This window comes from Stegostoma tigrinum, chromosome 28 (genome assembly GCF_030684315.1).
Source record: "Stegostoma tigrinum isolate sSteTig4 chromosome 28, sSteTig4.hap1, whole genome shotgun sequence".
Classification (NCBI taxonomy): domain Eukaryota; kingdom Metazoa; phylum Chordata; class Chondrichthyes; order Orectolobiformes; family Stegostomatidae; genus Stegostoma; species Stegostoma tigrinum.
Window position 1 is genome coordinate 32,876,481 of NC_081381.1, and position 14,866 is coordinate 32,891,346.

At 39.2% G+C, this 14,866-nt stretch overlaps 1 protein-coding gene across 10 annotated transcripts in view; it reads left to right on the top strand.

Moving 5' to 3' along the window:
- foxj3 (forkhead box J3) overlaps positions 1–14,866 on the top strand; it is a 124,643-nt gene that overhangs the window by 14,097 nt on the left and 95,680 nt on the right. The gene's annotated exons all lie outside the window — the stretch shown is intronic.

Genomic DNA, 14,866 nt, shown 5'->3' on the forward strand with positions numbered 1-14,866 from the left:
ATGTGGGCCAGGAGCAGGCGGTGGGACTAGTTGTTCGGCATGGACTGATTGGACTGAAGAGTCTGTTTTCATGCTTTGAGACTATATGACTCTGTGTGACATCTGGTATTACCAGACAGGGTAAATTACCATCAAGGTAATAGAGTCATTACAGCATAGAAACAGATCCTTCGATCCAATTAGTCCATGCTGACCATGTTTCCAAACTAAAGTAGTCCCACCTGCCTGTGTTTGATCCATATCCCTGCAAATCTTTCTTGATTGTAGGTATTTACTGTAATGTTCGTGGGTCCTTAAAATTTGAGACATAGAAAATATTCCATCTGGTGATTTCACTAATTGTGCTCAGGCTTGGGGTGATTAGGTGAGAAAGAGTGGGGAGAAATGAGTTGCAAGATTATACATCTATTTTCTAAATTTGAGCATGTTGGTCAATTATTCCACTAAATTGAATGAGTGTCTAGTCTAATAGAAGCTGTAATGTACCAAAACAGGCTTTTCTTTTTAGTAATAATAACTTGTGTGCCACAAAAAGACAATGTGCATTGAAAAACTTGACCCTATGTGACAGCATTTTAGAAGGAGTACTATTGCTAGACAAAAGAAAATGTAAATATTTTAGTATCTTATGGTACATGAGTTGTCTGTTTAGTTACTTTCCTTCTAATATTTCACCAATGAAACCATGAATTGTGTGAGAGCTTTGAATCCCAGTGCGCTATTTGATTGTTGAGGAGCTCATAGCTAAACTGATATTGTGCTTAAGTGCTGAAGAGACACATTGCCAAAAGAGCCTTTGTCTGGTGAGCAATCTGCAATTAGCAATTTCTCCCTCCCTTGTTACCTCCAGCCTGTCGTGATGAGGCCATTTGTAGTGCCTCCTATCGCCCCCTCTAACCTGGATCAGGTCAAGTACAAATTAATAGTCTAGACTTGATCTTTTGTGGCCCATTGTAGTCACTGCATAAGTCTGTTGAGCTATTATTAGGTTGATTTTTGTTATTTATCAAATTCAAGTTTTCTGTTTATTTTTGCATCTTAGAAATAATCCAGAATGGAAATCCACTTGTTTTATTTTAGTCATGTGCTAAACATATCTAGGAAGTCCATGAACTATGTAAACTGTTTGTAACTGTTGACTAGTGATGGGTAGTTGAAAGGTTGTGACTTGCTCGGACTTGCAGTCTTTTTCAGAGATAGTGGGAACTGCTGATGCTGGAGTCAGAGATAGCAAGGTGTAGAGCTGGATGAGCGCAGCATGCCAGGCAGCATCAAAGGAGCAGGAAAGCTGACATTTCAGGCCTGAAATCATTTCTGAAGAAGTGTCCAGATCCTAAACGTCAGCTTTCCTGCTTCTCTGCTGCCTGGCCTGCTGCATTCATCCAGCTCTCTACACCTTGTTATCTTGAAATCTTTTTGTCTGTTTTTATCAGTCTTGAACCAAGGCTAAGTTTTGGATCATATGTAGACAAAAGAGTTGAATTCTACATGTGAGGTGAGAATGACTGCCCTTGACATCAAGCTGCATTTGACCACATGTGGCATCAGGAAGCTTGAGAAAAACTGGAGTCATGGAAATTAAGGAAGATTCTCTGCTGTTGAAGTCATACTTGGCCCAAAAGAAAATGGTTTTGGTTAGTGGGGATCAGTCATGTCTGCTCCAGGGCATCCCAGCAGGTGTTCCTCAGGATAGTGCCCTCGGCTCAACCATCTTCAGCTGCTTCATCAATGACCTTCCCATAATTAAAAGCTCAAAAGTGAGATGTTCACTGCATGCACAGTTTTCAGCACCATTTTGCAATCTTTCAACATATGAAACATTCCATGGCCAAAAGCAATAAAAGCTCGACCATATCCAAGGCTAGATTGAAAGGTGACAAATAACACTCACATTGCACAAATGCAATACATTGTCTCTTATTGGAGATGGCAATCTAACTACTACCCTTTGACATTCAATGGTGTTATCCTCACTGAATCCACCACTTTCAATGTCCTGTCAATTACCATGAACTAGAAACTGAAATGGACTTGCTGTATAAATATAGTAGCCATAAGGGTGGGTCACAGGCTCAGAATCGTGTGCAGAGTAGTACTTCTGACTTCTGTTGACCACATACAAGCTACAAATCAGCGGTGTGATGGAACACTTCCCACATGACTGGATGAGTGCAGTTCCAACGGTACTTGAGAAACTTGACACTATCCAGGAGAATCCAAGATAATAAAATGTGAGGCTGGGTAGACGAAGGGTCTAGGCCCGAAACGTCAGCTTTTGTGCTCCTGAGATGCTGCTGGGCCTGCTGTGTTCATCCAACCTCACATTTTATTATCTTGGATTCTCCAGCATCTGCAGTTCCCATTATCTCTGATACCACTATCCAGGAGAAAGCCTCTTTGATTGGCACCACATCCACTCCCTCCACCACTGGAAGGCTGTAGAGGCTAAGTCTTCAAGTATCTTCAAGGCTGAGACTTCTTTGAAAAAAAAAAATCAGTAAGGGAATTGAGGGGAATGGGTCAAATGGAAGGAAAGTAGAGTTGAGGATTAGTAGATCAGTGAATTGTCTACCTCCTGATCTTACATCTTATGGTCTGCCTTGAAATTCAACATTTTACTAAATTTTGATTTGTCTATTTACCATTTGTTGTCCAGAGATTGTTTTATTCTGCCTGTTTCAGAATCCTGTGCCACAACAAAGAACTTGCATCTTGTTTGGTGCTTTATCTCAATGTTCAGATACAAAGGACAGGAAGTAATGCTTCAGTTGTGTAACTTAATCTCCGTATTGTTTTTACTACTGGGCACTGTATCTCACAGAGGATGTATTGTCCTCGGATGATGGAGTAGGGTGGGAAGTTACTACATGATATTGAGGCTTAAAACTTTTAAATTATGCTGACATGTTACATTAACTTGTTTGTAATTCCACTTAGGTTGAAGGATGAACCAATCCAAGGTGTTTAAAAGGGCAAAAGGGCTTGAGAAAATAGACACAGAAATCTTTATTCTCCAGGTCAATTGAGAACAAGAGTACATAATCTTTAAAGCCAGATCATTTGGAAATAAACACTTTTGCACAAACGATAGTGAAATCTGATCATTCTAGAAAATGTTGGTCTAGTTGAAATTGTAAGCTGAGGTAAATGAGTTTTTTTTATATATATTAGCTTAAGATATCAAAAGAATGTGGATGAAACCCGAAGAGGTGGAGGGGCAATCCATCTGTGTGATTTAGTTGAAAAACATAACAAACTTGAGGAGCTGAGTGGACTGCTATTCTTGTGTCTCAGGAAGATCCTGAAGAGCTTCACAGTCTTTAAATTACTTTTAGTGGCTTAATTGTTAAGTGGAAATATGGCCCACTATTGATGTTGGCTGAGGGAGCAATGTCAGGCAAATCATTGAGAAAACCCATTTAAATGATGCTGTGGCATTGTTACTGTCCATTTGAAAAGGCATATAGGGCCTTAATTTAAAATCTGAGGGTGGAGTGGTACCCTAAATAATATGCTCAAGGCAAGCCACAACTATTTAACCGAACTCTACTCAGTTGTTGGCAGTATAAGTTGACCAATGTTTATTAGCCAACTGTATTTTTCTTTACAATACTGCATCTCGAGATGCTACCATTTACTGTGCTTTTGTCACTGTTGGGTGAGTTTACCTTTTTAAAACTGCAAGATCATCTGAACCAAAAAAGCCTCTACTGACTAAGTATTGTATTATTAATAATTATCCGCTATGTACTGGTTCACATTGTTGATCTGGTTTCTTTCCATTTTACAACGTTTCCTGAATTGAGATAACGAGGTGTAGAGCTGGATGAACACAGCAAGCCAACTGGCATAAAAGGAACAGGGAAGCTGATGTTTCGGGTCAGGATCCTTCTTCAGAAATGGGGGTGGGAAAGGGGATTCTGAAATAAATGGGGAGAGAGGGGGATGTGGATGGAAAATGGATAAAGGAGCAGATAGGTGGAGAGGAGACGGACAAGCCAAAGAGGCAGGGATGGAGCCAGTGAAGGTGAGTGTAGGGTGGGGGTTGGTCAGTCCAGGGAACACGGACAGGTCAAGGTGGCGGGGATGAGGCTGGTAGGTAGGAGGTAGGGTTAGGGGTTGAGGTAGGACGAGTGGATAGGTGGGAGAAAGAACAGACAGTTCAGGGAGATGGGGACGAGGTGGGCTGGTTTTGGAATGCAGTTGGGGGAGGGATGATTTTGAAGCTTATGAAGTCCACATTGATACCATTGGGCTGCAAGGTTCCCAAGCGAAATATGAGATGCTGTTCCTGCAACGTACGGGTGGCATCGTTGTGGCACTGGAGGCCCAGGATGGATGTGTCATCCAAGGAGTGGAAATGGTTCGCAACTGGGAAATGCAGTTGTTTGTCGTGAACCGAGTTTAGGGGTTCCACAAAGCAGTCTCCAAGCCTTCGCTTGGTTTCCCCGATGTACAAGAGGCCACATCAGGAACAGTGGATACAGTATAGCTCATTAGCAAATGTGTAGGTGAACATCTGTTTGATGTGGAAAGTTTTCTTGGGGCTTGGGATGGGGGTGAAGAGGCAGGTGTAGCACTTCCTGTAGTTGCAGGGAAAAGTGCTGGATGTGGTGGGGCTGGAGGGGAGTGTGGAGCAGACAAGGGAGCCACAGAGAGAGTGGTCCCCCCGAGAAGGCAGATAAGGGTGGGGAGGGAAAAATGTCTTTGGTAGTGGTATCAGATGGCAGAAGTGCCGGAGGATGATGCGTTGAATCCGGAGGTTGGTGGGGTGGTACGTGAGGGTGAGGGGTATTCTGTTTTGGTTGTTATTGCGCGGGGGGGTTGTGAAGGATGAGTTGCAGGAAATGCAAGAGACGTGGTCAAGGGCATTTTCAACCGCTGGAGGGGGAGTTGCAATCTTTGAAAAACGAGGGCATCTGGGATGTCTCCGAGTGGAAGGCCTCCTCTTGGGAGCAGATGCGGCGGAGGCGAAGAAATTGAGAATAGGGGATGGCATTTTTTGCAGGTAGGTGGGTGAGAGAAGGTGTGTCAGAGGTGTATTTCCTGAATTGAGCAACTTTGATTGAGAAATCTGATTTGAGTCTGCACTCTTGAATGATGTAAGTTTTTCAAGATCTTTGAACCATATAGATGACCAGTGGTGAAATTAAAGGCAACGTAATTTCACAGAGGAGGGGATTTTCTTAAAGAACAAGGACAGTGGTTTTGGCATTTCAAGGACTGTGTGGTTTATGATTTAAAATGGTGGCAGGGAGGTGAGTCCAGTGGGAGCTTGGTGGTTGGCAGTTCTTCAAATGTCCTTGAGTTTTTTTTTCTCCAGAGAATAAAGGCGCTGACAAGATTGCTCCTGCTTACAACGTATCTTGTACACTTGAAGTCTCTGGAGAAGAAGATGCAGATTAGGCCAGATGTTCTCCCCACCCCACCCCCATAACTATAGTTATAAAATATTAGCTCATAGTTTTTATGAAGAATCACGTTTGACCAAAATTATTTATTTAAATTTGGCCTTAGTTGGTAGACATTGGCATTTTGTTTTTTGTTACTTATGGCATTTTCTTTAAGCACTTAGTTCTTATAAGTTTTCAATTTTAAACTCTTGACAAAGTTATAAAATAGTAATATGCCTCAAATACTTCAAGCCTCATTTGTATCATGACATTAACTGAAACATTGAATACATACATGGTTTGTGGCAGTCTGCGCTTAAAAATCGCAGCTCTTCTGTCTTAAGGTTTTCAGCTCTTCTCGTTTATATAGGTGGTTGAATCTATCTGGCATCTTGACAAATTGCTATTTTTTTAAAGACCAGATTGCAGAGGCATTGGAAAAGAGTGCTGTCCAGTCAAGCACACTGTCAGAAAGTTGTCAGTAGAAATTGATCAGGTGGGAACTATTTGCTGCTTTTTTTATATTCTAAGCAAATTTGCTAGAAAATTTTATTTTCAGGGTTAGAATTTGTTAAAATTAAAACCTTTTTGAAATGTTTCTTAGACAATTAAATTTCTGCATTGCCAAAAATATCATTATCACTCTCAATTACAGTGACAAGATGTATGCACACAGAAGTCTTTATATAAACCTGAAATGCAGTAGGCATCAATAAAAGGCTTTGCATACTCTGATGCAATCTATCATTATACTATAGATAGTACTTTTACTGAGTTAAAATAGTCTTTATTTCAAATTTTAAAAAAACTTTTTGCCACGTAAAAAGCACATGTTTGATTCCCAGTGAAAGCATCCATCCAGTAAAACGGAACAACTGAGATGTTTTAAAAAGGTAATATTTTGAACAACAAAAAACACGGTCAGTAACACTTAGTGTTTATGTTATATAGGACATTGATAGAAATATATTTTGCTTTACTCCCAGGCTGATTGGGAGGAACATTGAGAGCTACTAATAGCGAATGACTTGTGCTTAAAAATGGATGTTGAACGAGGACAAGCTAAGCCAAGACAATGGTGCCTCATTGTATAACTACAAAAGAGAATGTAGCATATTTTTAAGTTAGAAAACTATGTTTTTATTAGCTGTTTGACAAGAAACTTGTTTTAGAAAAGTCAGAGATATTGTTTAAGAAGAAATGTAAACCAACAGATGGAATAATGTTTGACAGACAAGTTAAAGATTGAGGGAAAATAGCGGTCATTAAGATTTGACAAAACGCAGCAACAGGTGAATCCAGTGATCTCTATCTACACTTCTCATTGTTGGTATCTGTTTATTACTTGAACATGACTGTAAAGAATATGTTGCCACTGTACTGTGGATGTGATCAATCGCAATCAATCTGAAAACAAAATCAACAGCAAATTGTATTTGCATAACACTTTTTTGATGTAGTAAATTTGGCACTGAACCACACAAGATAATGAAGCTGTCCAAAATCTTTGTGAAAGGTGGACACATCTTAAAGAAAAAGAATTGGTGACATTTAATGAGTTAACTTTGGATTTGGAAGCTAGGAATCTGAAGGCACACATGGCAGTATTGCAGTGATTTGGGGGTGAGAGTTTGGAATAGGCATATGGTAACACATTTACACAAAATTGTGGAGTATGGATTTTTTTTTGGATTGGGGTAGTGTTGGAATATAGTAACACAGTTGCATAAAATTAGATTGCCCATTTCAGACGCGAGTTTTGGGTGCCCTCCAAACCATTACTATTCAAGCTTAGCTAAATGCCTTTTAAATGTGGTAACTATGTCTTCATTCCACAAATGAACCCCTTGCTGTACAAGTTGACCCTCATGTCTTTTTAAATCTTTCTCCCCTCATCTTTAAAAGTGTGCCCCTAGTTTTGAGCACCTCTTCAGTAAGGAAAAGACCCTTGTCATTCATCCATCTATGCCTGTCATGATTTTATAAACCTCAACAAGGTCACTGGAGTGTAGGAGGTTGAGTGAAGTCACAGTCTTTCTGTCTGATTTTATAACTCAAACCTTTCGTTCCTAGAAATGCCCCAATAAATCTCTAATGAATTATTTCCAATTTAATAATATCCTTTCTATAGCAGGGCGACCAGAACTGTACACAGTATTCTGGAAGAGGCCTCACCATGTCATGTACAACCTCAACTTGATGACCTCACTCCTAAACTCGAAGGTTTGTGCAGTGAAGGCAAGTGTACTAAATGCCTTCTTAACCACCCTGCCTATCAATGGTGTAAGAATCAGGTACCTGAACCCCTAGGGGTCTCTGTTTTACAACACTATCCAGGGCCCAACCATTAATTTTACAAGTCCTGATTGTGTTTGTATTTGTATTACCGAAATGAAATACTTTGCATTTGTCCAAATTAAACTCCATCTGCCATTTCTTAGCCCATTGAACAAACTGAGCAAGACTTCTTCATAATCTTAGATAACCACCTTCACTGTCCACTCCACTATACCACCAATTTTGATGTAATCTGCAACCTTAGTAGCTATGCCTCTGGTATTCTCATCCAAATCACTTACATAAATGATAAGCAAAAGTGGGCTCATTATCAATCCCTGAGGAACATCACTGGTCCCAGGTGTCCAGTCCGAAAAACAATCCTCCACTATCGTCTTCTGTGTCCTACCAGAAAGCCAATTTTGTATCTTATTGACAAGCTCACCCTGAATCCCATGTGATCTAACTTTACTAATTAGGCTACTATGCAGAACCTTGTCAAAGGGTTTACTGAAGTCCAGTAAACAACGTCTATGGATTTGCTCTCATCAGTCTTGGTTACTCGACTACATTTCTGGAACCCCATGTTTCCTCAGTAATATGAACAAATTTCTGACTAACATGGAATCAATCTTGCTTTCCTTTCGTGTAAATAAATAGCAGTCTGGGTGAGAAAGAGTTTTTTGTTTCAACAGAGGACATAATGTGCTTTGCAAATGTAACTACTGCTTTGTGTTCTGTCTCTACTCTCTGTTACTTGCCCAGAATGCCAAGTGCTTTGAGTAGAGAACTTAAGTGTTGGCTTTGAAACAAGTGTCCTATGTCTCTGAGTTACAGGTTTCAATTATAACTGTAATTATTATACCATAAACAAGCTGATTTTAAACCTAACTGTAATAGGATAACAAAGGTGAAAAGAACTAAAACATACAAAAGGACTGTGTAGTCAAGTGTACAACCAGTTTATGATTTTAGTCAAATGTAAATGGTGAAAAAATCCAGTTGTCCACTGTACCTGTTAAGTGTCTCATCACTGCCCTTTGGAAAAATTGAGAAAAATAAAATGTCAATCAAAATACGAAAATCACTTTTTGAGATGGGTGTGAGTAAGTATTTTTGTTCTGTTAAGGCCCCTTTTTCGAAATAGAGTTTCTTATTTGAATTCCTATCATACAGCTTACCTTGCCATTTCCAAATTAGATACCGATAATCAAAATTAAGCTAGTGTAAGAGTTCCATTCTAACTTTCTCAAACTTTGAACGCTTCTCTTTAAGCTTAACACAGGACATTTTGGGTCCCAGTCAGAGAGCAAACTCTGTGACGTTACCTGTGATGTAAGATGTGATAGCATTATTTATTTTCTTTAAGCTCTCCATTTCCTCCTTTTTAAAGTGGCAGTGTGTTCAGAATGATTCTGTATATGCTGATGGTCCTTTTTTCCACCATATTGCTGGTCTTTTTGTCTAAGGCACAATGGAATTTCAATAGAATTTAGTAAATTTGACCTGCACAAGCAGTTTTCTTCAGGTGACTACTCCTGGCCCTCTGTTTCCTGTCCACACCCAAATAATCTGAAAATATTTATTGGTTAAACTGCACTATGCCTTGGTTGAGATCAGCTAGAGCTTTTTTCACTTTAGAATTGAAAGGTACCAATATAAAAATCTGTCTTCCCACTCTCCATCTTTTTTTTTCTGGGAGAAATCTGAGGAATAAGCTGCAGTGTTGGTTTATAATGATTTATTTGACTAATATCTTGCTTTGCATTCAAGATGAATTATTAAGTAATTTGAAACTCCTAGTAATTTTTGGAAATGGTCTCTGCATCTGTAATGTGAAACTATGCCTCATTCTTTATCTGGAAAAAGATGAGAACGATAGCTACATTCATCATACGTGAATTACTCCTGACAGCAAATAGTCTTGAGATATTTTTACTGCTCTGATATAGAAATACCTGACTTCTTTTGAATTTCAAGTTGGAGTATTGAGTTTTTCCGGGACCCGCGTTACAGATGGTTTTCACAAACGCCTTGATCTTTCCCTAGCTGACTCCATGTAGTCTACTGATTGTCTAGCTATTTCTTGCGCTATTAATTTAAATTAACCAATAAAGTAAATTATAATATATAACTAACAAAAGGTGGAATTTTAGTTCTGAAAAATTCCAAATTGTTATACAGCACAGAAACAGACCCTTCTGTTTCATCCCAATCTAACCTAGTCCCACTCGCTAGCTTTTGGCCCGTACCCCTGTAAATCCTTCCTATTCAAATACCTATCTGGCTGCCTTTTTAAATGTCATAATTGTACCTGTCTCTTCCACTTCCTCTGGCAGCCAGTTCCATACACACAACACCCTCTGCATGGCTTCAAATTTTAAAAGTTTGAACAGTAAAGTAATTGCTTTCCATTGACTGTGATCCTTTTAGGGTATTTTAGATTTAGATGTTTTAGGTTTTTCTGGCAAAATAAAGTAGTTTACTTTGCATTGAAGTACTGGAGTTCTGAATTTCGTTAATACACCTATTTATGACATGCAGGCAGCTACTGAGGCATATCTGTCTGGCAGTTTTGTGCTGTGAGCCACGTGCTTAGCAGTCATTTATTACTACTTTAATGACCCATTTTGTTCTCTGCAATTTTTCTTCCTAAGATTGTGCGTTATCTATTTTTAATGACTATTTAACTGGTTACAACAAGTATTGAGCGCTTAGTAATTCAAACCGATGCATGTTTGCCATGTTCCAGTGGACAGCTGTTTCAATGTTAGATTGTTCCTGAATCCTCAAGTGGGTGAACATTTCTTACTCTTATTCAAGAGCAGCGTGTTAATAGAGAGTTTTTTTTGGAGTTAAAGATTATTGCAGCAACATGTGGCTATATTGATTTATAAATTCGACCAACTTCCAAAAATATCATAAGGTGTTTGCTTCTTGCTTCTTGGATTTAGTTTGGGACATGGTGCAAAGAATGAATTTGGTGATCCTATTTGAGATATAGCAGTGCTGAACCTTGCTGAAGTTGATCACTTTGTATGAGGATGTTGCTTGAATTCTCACTGACTCAGTTTGAATTTGGTAGGAGAAGCTCCTTTTGTCTATTTGAATTTGAGCCATGATCCTGATGATTTTCACTGACAATATCTAAAAAAGTGTTATGTCAGACTCCATGTTAACTCTGATTCTCTCTCCACAATACACTACCAGACCCCTACAGCACTTTGCACTTCTGACAATATTCATGTTGCTTTTCTGCGTTATCTGTGCTGAATTGAGATGGGTGACTTTCCTAAGTTCCCTTCTTCTCTGAAGACAATTTATTTAAGGTATTCGTGTCAAGTGAATCATTTGATTTCTTTTTTTCTTTGTTCCATAACTGATATTTCTGTTCACGGATCATCTAAACACTGAAGTGATGGATATCTGTTCAATATGATGTCAATCTCACCTTTGCACTGCTTGTTTCTCAATCAGAAATTGAAGATGCACAGTTTCAATAGAGCTGTTCACATAGTGTTCTAAGTTGCAGGCAGAACCTAGTTGGCATGGAAATGAGATCTTCGGTAGTTAAGTGGTATGCCATTGGTGGTAGTTTTTGAAATTTTATGTCTGCGTTTAGCTTACTTCAGAGAATGCATATTTCCATTTTTGAATCTGAAGTACCTCGTGTCAACCGTTCAGCTTTTATGAAATGCTTGATTTTTAAATAAAGATTATTGTGTTGGATTATTAATTATTTGTAGCTGGTCAATTGAGTAGATTTTCATTTGAAAGTCCACGTTTGAATCATGAACTTGCACAATTTTCTGGATGGCTGCCTTCACTGTTCTTGGAACCTGGATTGGCTCTCTTGTTCATGTGCTGAATGGTATAACTCTGGCACAGAGGGAAATGCTTCCCAATAGTTAAAGGGCATTGATCGTACAATTTTGTTTCGCAGCTGTCCAGTGATATTACCCTTAAGGTTATTCATGTATACAGCAATTGAATGAGGGGATGAGGCTGTTGAAATATTTCATAACTGCAAATCACAACCAAGCCATAAGCAGGCAGTTTTCACACTAGACCAATTGAATTTGAGTTTTGCCACTATAATCTGACCATCTTACTATTTGAGGCTCTACTAATTATCGTAGGTGCTTGAAATATCTGTGTAGATGTAATTTCTGTTTATGTTGAATCTTCTGATAGTTTGAATTATAGATGGTTAGGCTCCTGACAGCTATGCAGAAATTGAGGTGAGTGGGATATGAAGGGACTCCAAAAATTAGTGCAGGCTAGCTAATGTTATTTTATAATTCTGAATTTCATAATTCAGCACCTGCTAACCACGGTAATATGCATGCAAAACAGTCCCAAGTGTATCGCTGAATGTTACTATATGCTAACCTAATGAAAGAACTTCCATCTGTGTAATAGCTTATATTATTTAATGATATCCTCAAAACCAGTGAAGTATTTTTGAAGTGTTTCCATTTTAGCTAAGTAAGGAACCCCATGATTTCTGATTTAGTTGAGATTTTGATTAACCGAGCCAAAGCTGACACCTGTTTGAAACTTTGTCAAGGAAGTTGTAGTAGTTTGTTTTAAAAGCAATGGGACAAATGATGGAAGTTCCACACAAGCCAGATGTTTTCAACCTCAGATTTGTGGTGTGTTAGGTAAACACAGATTGCAATAATTGGCCTCAGTGACCTATGTCTGGGTGGGGTGAATGCATATTTAATGTTCTTATTCCTAATTGCTACCTATGATATCTGTGCAAGCGTTTTTAAGTAAAGATGTTGTATGCCTCCCAGTAGTTGAATAGACTACTTATACATTTTCTTTTCAAGTTCATAATGAATATGTTTGGGGAAAGCTACTGAACATTACATATGCTCAATATCCATACCTTGGTGGTAACTTGCAGGAAACAAGGGAAAACATTGTTTCATGTCTCTCTTCCATTCTTCAACTGAGACAGCCAATAGTTGCTGTGGTCTGAGACATCTGATATTGTGGTTGCACATCTCCAAAGATGTCTTCAGCGTTAATTCATTGGAGTTAACTCTTTATTAAGACTGGGAGATTGCAAAACTAAGAAGAACTGAAAATGATCTGATGAAGGGTCTAGGCCCGAAATGTCAGCTTTTGTGCTCCTGAAATGCTGCTGGGCCTGCTGTGTTCATCCAGCCTCACATTTTATTACCATGATTGGCTAGGAGGTGGGTTGCAGGCAAGTGGTGGACAGTATTTAGAGATGCAGAGTATTTCCATTCTTTTTGCTTCCTGATAACCGGGGCTAGTCTTAACTCTGGACTGCACCTTTAACTGGTTCACCATTGAATCTTCAAAATGTATTCTAGCTCAATCTGTGCTGGTTTTCTAGTTTTTCTGCTTGATTTTCTTGGTTTCAAAATGATTGAGGTGGCATACCATCCAGCAATCTGCAGATCCCTCGTGGGTGAGTTGGGAGTATAAAAAGTGAATCAAAGATATTTTGCGTATCATACGACAGTGAAATATGTAAAGGAATTTGGAAACCTTTTGCCAGGACTGGATAATACTGATTACTTGTATAAAGTTACATAATTTCTTCTGTTAATCTAATAGAAATGGATGTTTCATACAACACAGACACAGACCCTCAGTCCAACCAGTTTATGCTGAACAAAATCCCAAACTTAACTAGTCCCACCAGCCTGACCTTGGCTCAAACCCTTATTCATGTACTTATACAAATGTCTTTTAAATGTTGTAATTTTACCCACATTCACCACTTGCTCAGGGCGTTCATTCCAATTGTGAGCCAACTCTGTTTTGAAAAAAAATTGCCGTCATGTCATTTTTAAATTGTGTCCCCTAATCTTGAAATCCTACATCTTGGGGGGGAGATAAAAAAAAGCTACCATTAACTCTACCTCTACCCCTCATTATTTTATGGATTTCAATAAGATCTCCTCTCAACCTTCTATGCTCCAATGAGAAAGGTCCTAGCCTGTGTATGGGATTGGGCAAATTTCTTGTAAGTGACTGGTAAGAATAGTTTCTAAAGAATTCTTGTTGCCTCATGAGGTGGAGCTCTCTTAAAATCTTGAGCAAACAGACTTTCAAAGCATATTTCCATCCAATGTTTTATGCTCCCAGAAACTATAGATGTTTGTTAGGATGTGATTTTATCATTACGAGAACCCCTTCTCGATCTGTGCTGAAGTGAGCTTCCTTTGTTGCTGAGACCCTTTGGCTTTAACGCCCTTTAAAACCAGAGCATGATCCAGTTCTCATTTAACATCTGTTAGGATTTCTCAGACAAACAATGATGAGGAACAACTTAGTTTGACTTGATTTTAATCGACCCATAAAACCATGGTTTTGTACAGCATGGAAACAGGTCCCTTGGTCCAACTTGTCCATGCTGACCAGGTATCGGTGATAAATCTAGCCCCATTTGCCAGTTTTTGGTCCATATTCCTCTAAACCCTTCCTATTCGTATACTCATCCAGATGCTTTTTAAATGTAACTGTATCAGCCTCTACTACTTTCTCTGACAACTCATTCCATACACACTCTAGCCATTGTGGAAAAAGTTGCCCCTTGGGTCCCTTTTAAATCTTTCCCCTCTCACCTAAAACCTATGCCCTCTAGTTTTGGACTCCTTCAATGTGGGGAAAATACCATGTCAATTTACCCTGTCCATGCCCCTCATGATTTTATAAACCTCTACAAGGTTGCCCTCAGCCTCTGCAGCAGGGCAGACAGACCCAACCTGTTCAGCCACTCCCTCGAGCTCACACCCTCCAACCCTGGCAACATCCTTTTATAGATCTTTTCTGAACCCTTTCAAGCTTCACAACATCCTTGCTATAGCAGGGAGACTGGAATTGCACGTAATCTTCCAAAAGTGGCCTAACCAATGACATGTACAGCTGCAACATGACCTCTCAACTTCTATATTCAATGTACTGACCAATAAAGGCAAGCAGATCAAACACCACCTTTACACTATCGTATCTATCTGTGACTCCACTTTCAAGGAACAATGAACCTGCACTGCAAGGTCTCTTTGTTCATTAACACTCCCCGGGACCTTCCTATTAAGTATATAAGTCTTGCCCTGATTTACCTTTTCAAAAAGCAGCACCTCATATTTATCTAAATTAAATTGCATCCGTCACTCCTCGGCCCACAGGCCATCTGATCAAGATCCTAT